Raw genomic sequence first — 6,000 nt, forward strand, 5'->3', positions numbered from 1 at the left:
CCCCTTCAGATTTGGTGCATCCTCCCCTCAGCGGCCTAGGGGCTTTGGCTCTCCCTCCCCATAGTCGACCCACAGACACTGAGATCACTCCCTTCCAACCACCTCCCCAGGGCATCCCCTATCCTCCAGTTCCTGGGATCACTGGCACTTGCCTGAAGTGCACACCAATACATCTTTTGGGTAAGATGTTAAGTTGAGGCCCTCCCCGTTCTCTCAGGCAGATCCCACGGTATTACATTAAAGAAGACCTAAATAATATCCAACTTTCTGGCCAAGAGTTATCCCTCACGTCAACAGCACAAACAAATTATCCAGTCATTATCACACTTTGATTCGTGGGATCTTGCTCTGTGCAAATTGGTTGCCATTGCTTTCTACAATGCAGCAATGACAATGCTTCAAACACACTTCATTGGCTCTGAAGCACTTTGGAATGTTCTGTGGCTCCACACAAACGTAAAAATTAGTGGTCGGGGTAGGCCATTGAAGGTCACTATCTGTGCGGAGTTTGCACATTCTCCCTGTGTCTGCGTGGGTTTCCTCCGGGTGCTCCGGTTTCCTCCCACAGTCCGAAAGACGTGCTGGTTAGGTGCATTGGCCATGCCAAATTCTCCCTCAAGGTACCGGGTGTGACGACTCAGGGATTTTCACAGTAACGTAATTGCAGTGTTAATCTAAGCCGACTTGTGACACTAATAAATAAACTTAAAGCTTTACTTTAAATGAGCGTCCCTTTATTTTTAAACAGTGACCCCTAGTTCTAGATTCCCTAACAAAAGGAAGCATCTTCTACACATCCACCCTATCATCTACCCCTCAGGATCTTAAAGGGTTCAATCAGGTTGCTTCTTACTTTTTTAACCTCCAGTTGATAGAAATCTAACCTCTCCAACCTTTCCTCAAGAGACAACCAGTCCATTCCTGGTATTAGTTTAGTAAACCTTCTCGGAACTGTTTGTAACACATTTATATATTTCCTCACATAATGAGTAATTATGCAAGGAATACACAATATTCCAGATGTGGTCTCACCAATGCCCTGTACAACTGAGGCATAACCTCCCAAATTTTGTAATGAATTCCCTTCACAATAAACAATAGCATCCTATTAGCTTCCCTAATTACTTGCTGTACCTGTATTCTAGCCTTTTGTGATTCATACATTAGCACACCCAGATCTCTCTGTCCCTCAGAGTTCTGCAATCTCTGATGATTTAGATGATAAGCTTCTTTTTTATTCTTCCTGCCAAAAGGGCCATATGCATATTTGCCCAACTTTCATTCCATTTGCCAGATCTATTACCTTTGTAGCCTCCTTACGTCCTCTTTACAATTTACTTCCCTACCTATCTTTGTGTCATCAGCAAATGTGGTTAGCACTGCTGCCTCACAGCTCCAGGGACCCAGGTTCAATTCCGGCCTCGGGTCACTGTCTGCGTGGAGTTTGCACATTCTACTCGTGTCTGTGTGGATTTCCTCCCGGTGTCCTGTTTCCTCCCACACTCCAAAGATGTGCGGGTTAGGTTGATTGGCCATGCTAAATTGCTCCTTAGCGTCAGGGGGATTAGCAGGGTAAATGAGGGTTACAGGAATGGGATCTGGGTGGGATTGTGGTCGGTGCAGACGTGATGAGCCGAATAGCCTCCTTCTGTACTGTAGAGATCCTATGATTTCATACAGATGCACGTTTTATTTTTTATAATGCACTTTTAAAAATGGAATACTGTTCCATTCCTTAGAATCTCTACAGTGCAGAAGAAGGCTATTCTGCCCATCAAGTCTGCACCGACCACAATTCCACCCAGGCCCTATTCCCGTAACCCCACATATTTACCCTGCTAATCCTCTGACATTAGGGTCAATTTAGCATCACCAATTAACCTAACCCACACACCTTTGGACTGTGGGAGGAATCCGGAGCACCTGGAGGAAACCCATGCAAACACGGGAGAATGTGCAAACTATACAGAATTGGAACCCAAGTCCCTAGTGCTGCGAGGCAGGAGTGCTAACCACTGTGCCACCATGCTGCCCCAAAATTTCTTACAGAGTAGTCAAAACACCATGATAAAACTTGCTGAGGCTAAATTTTAAAAATTCAAATGTTATTTGTGTTTTCAATTTTACAGTTCATCTCAATTAGTAAAACCATTGCTTTTAATACAGCTGTTCCAGTAGTTGCGGCTTTTTATGATTTCAATCACAACTTGTTTTGTAAAAAATGCAGCGATAACCACTCTTAACCTCACCAAAACGTTCTCATGTCACAACACACATCTCAGAATGTAAAGCTAAAGTGATGTGTCGGCATTTACTGCAATCGGGAACAGCAAGTGCATCATCTCAGCAATATTATGGCTCCGCTATCATTGCAGTTCGCTCTCTGTCTCTCTCTCTCTCTGTCGCCCTCTACCCGGGCAAGACAAGAGAAAAACAGCCCATTGCAAAAAATAAATGACCAGTGATTTTTGATGGTTTCTGGTCACTGAAGGGGCTGGGGGGAACTGTGAAAGTATTTGCAATCAATACATGGTGGTAAACCTACCCAGTATTCGGTAACTGGGGCAAAGGAGACTGGTATTATTCAATAAATAGTGAGCTGTGAGGCTGATTCCCTTCCAATTACCCCCAATACACACATTTTAAGGAGAGCTGTACCCCAGGCACTTTATACATTTAAAGGAAGACAACTCTATGTACTATACATATGAGGTGACAGATCCCACTCCAACTTACATTTAATGCAGTGCAGTACACACTTGCACTGACAAAATAAATGGGGCAAAAAAATTGCATAAAAGGGGAACGATTTAGTTACTTTCCACAACCCCCATTCCCTCTCGCACTTATTTCTTAAAGAACCCGCTTTATTGTACCGGCATTCATAAATAAAAGACATTAAGAGCTAAAAGTTGCATCTTATTTGCCTGTCTTTTGCTAGATATATCCCCCCACATCCACAGCTTTATGTGGTTGGGGGGGAGTGATGATTTTCAAATCAGAGGAGAGGGAATATATTAGCACGCAAATAACAATAGAACCTAAAAATCCACTCGCCCCAACCCAGGTCAGCCTCAAAACAAGGCGAGAAGTTAGGAAGTTGCCTGGGTCGCAAAAATCACCAAATGGTTTGCTCTGACCTTAAAAGAAATGGAACAAAAGTAGACCCCCACCGCGATCAAAATTCACATCAATTACAAAGCGATGGGCGAGAAATCCACATATATGTACATCGGGAGAGAGGGAAAGAACAATGGGCTCCAATGTACAACAAAGGAATCGTGAATTTAGATTTACAGAGTTCCACATCAGTATAAGAAAGATCAAATTAAATTAAATTAGCAAGCATTTCAATCCAGGAGATTTAATTCTGTCACCTCTGCACTACATCAAGAAAGGAAAGATTAAACTTCACGTGTAATTTCAACCCAGATAATGGAACTTCATTGTAAGACGCTGATCTCTTACCTGTTCCCCCACTCTGTGTTTTTTAGATGTGTGTACAGTTGAGTTGTCAGTGAAGGGACTCCAATTCCATGTAAAATTCTTCAGGTTGTGTGCAGCAGCCACTGTTCTGCCTCTCTTGTGTGTGTGCGAAGTATGAGAGTGTTTTTTTTTTCTCTCTAACCTCCAGTAGCTCTTATACAGCTGATCGAAATCTCGAGGTTACTATCGGTCAAATGCACTCCTCTCCCTCTCTCTCTCTCGCTCTCCCTGCTTGCTTGACATGTGTTTACGAGTCGCTATCTGCTCCTGAGAACAGGGGAAGGGAAGTCAGGGCAAGAGAGTAAGGTGCCCTGCTGGTTTGAAGGGACCCTTTTATTTGGAGCTGGTTGGGATGGGTGGAGGGTGAGAGGTGAAACCTCTCTGCCAGTCGGCCCCAGGGTTAGCCCAGCCACTTTAACATCCAGGAAATGTTAGTAAGCCACTTACTGTTGCAAAAAAACACGTAATTCTCAGATCAAACGGAGATCCATGTGCTTTTTTTTATATAATGTATCACCTCCCAACTTTACTGTGGATTATGGTTCAGGAAGTGTCAGTAAATTCTTAATGGGGTTAATAACCACGTGTATGGGTGAGTGGGGGGAGGTGGGTGCAGACACAATGGGATTTTACAGTCTCGCTCATCCCGAAACCGTAAAATCCCGCCCGAGGTCAACGCACCTTTCCATTGCCCGCCCCTCACCCGCTCAGATTCCCGTGGCGGGCAGGGCGGTAAAATTCCGGCCAATGGCTGGAATGTTACCACCATCCACGCCAGCGGGATTTTCCCATCCCGCTGCAGTGAACGGAGATATGGTTGGGTGCCAAATTCCCCGAACTCGCTGCAGTGGGAGCGTGAACGGTAAGATCGCGCCCAATTCATTGAACCAAAGTGAGTGTTTTTTAATATTCTTAGATGGGATGTGGGCATCGCTGGCTTGGGCCATCATTTTTACTGCCCATTCTTAATGTCCCTTGAGAAGGTGAACTGCCTTCTTGAATTGCTGCAGTCCATGTGGTGAATGTGTTCCAATGTTTCGACCGAGCGACAGTGATATATTTCCAAATTAGGATAGTGTGTGACCTGGAGGGGAATTTGCAGCTGGTGGTGTTTACCCTGCAACTGCTAGCTTTGTCATTCTTGGTGGTAGAGATCGTGGTTTTGGAAGATGCTGTCAAAGGGGCCATGGTGAGTGTTGTTGCAGTGTATCTAGTAGATGGTAGTTTGGGCAGCACGGTGGCACAGCTGTTAGCGCTGCTGCCTCACAGCGCCAGGGACCCAGGTTCAATTCCAGCCTCGGGTCACTGTCTGTGTGGAGATTGCACATTCTCCCCGTGTCTGCGTGGGTTTCCTCCGGGTGCTCCAGTTACCTCCCACAGTCCAAAAATGTGTGGGTTAGGTGGATTGTCCATGCTAAATTGCCCCTTAGTATCAGAGGGATTAACAGGGTAAATATGTGAGGTTACGGGGATGGGTAGGATTGTTGTCAGCGCAGACTCGATGGGCTGAATGGCCTCATTCTGCACTGTGGGGATTCTATGGTGCATATTGCTGTCACTGTGTGTGTTGGCGGTGAAGAGATTGGATGTTGAAGGTGGTGGAAGGGATGCCAGTCAAATGGGCTGCTTTGTCCTGGGTGGTGTTGAGCTTCTTGAGTATTTGAGCTGCACTGATTCAGGCAAGTGGAGGGTATTCCATCGTCTCTCCTGATGAGTAAGACTTGAGGATCCTGCGATCTGAATTAAGTGACAAGACATACATTTCAATGGTGGGGTTGAAGAGCGCAGATAAAGGGGCTGCACATTGAACAGTGAAGGTAATATAAAAATCGTTGATGAAAACTAAAAAAGAACACTACTGGAAACACAGCAGATCAGTTAATGTGTGAAAGGACATCAACATGGAATGGGAAAGAGATGGAAAAGTACGTTTGCAGGGAAATGGCAGAGGTGTGAAAATTATAGAGTGACGAACTCTAATTATCTCCATATAGATTAGGATAATGATAGGTGCAAAGAGCAGAGAGGAGAAAGACTTTCTGAAGTGTGTTCAGAAGAACCTGCTTGATCAGTACATTTTCCACCCAATACGGAAGGAGGAATTACTGGATCTGGTTTCAGGAAAGGGGTCAATCATATAGCAGCGGTGGAACGTTTAGGGAGCAGTGATCATTGCTTCACAACGTTTAGATTAGCTGTGGAAAAGGGAAAGGAGCATTCTCGAGTAAAAGTACTTCACTGGAAGAGGGCCAACCACAGAGGGGTAAAAATGGAATAAGAAGGGGAAAATGCTGGAAATAATCAGCAGCTCTTGGCAGCCTTTGTGGAGAGAGGAACAGCTAACATTTCTGGTCACAGGTAAACGGGCACGGTGGCACAGTGGTTAGCACTGCTGCCTAACAGCGCCAGGGAACCAGGTTCAGTTCCAGCCTCGGGTGACTATCTGTATGGCATTTGCACGTTGTCCCCATGTCTGCATGGGTTTCCTCCGGTTTCCTCCCAGAGTCCAAAGAT

General features: G+C 45.2%; 1 protein-coding gene across 1 annotated transcript in view; it reads right to left on the minus strand.

Moving 5' to 3' along the window:
- The window catches only part of LOC144494770 (phospholipid-transporting ATPase ABCA1-like), a 159,262-nt gene extending 155,658 nt beyond the window's left edge, over positions 1-3,604 (minus strand). Inside the window, exon 1 of the mRNA XM_078214083.1 lies at positions 3,469-3,604. The gene's annotated coding sequence lies outside the window, so the exon portion shown is untranslated. The remainder of the gene's footprint in view (positions 1-3,468) is intronic.
- Positions 3,605-6,000: the final 2,396 nt, after the last annotated feature.

Source organism: Mustelus asterias, chromosome 6, assembly GCF_964213995.1.
Source record: "Mustelus asterias chromosome 6, sMusAst1.hap1.1, whole genome shotgun sequence".
Lineage (NCBI taxonomy): Eukaryota > Metazoa > Chordata > Chondrichthyes > Carcharhiniformes > Triakidae > Mustelus > Mustelus asterias.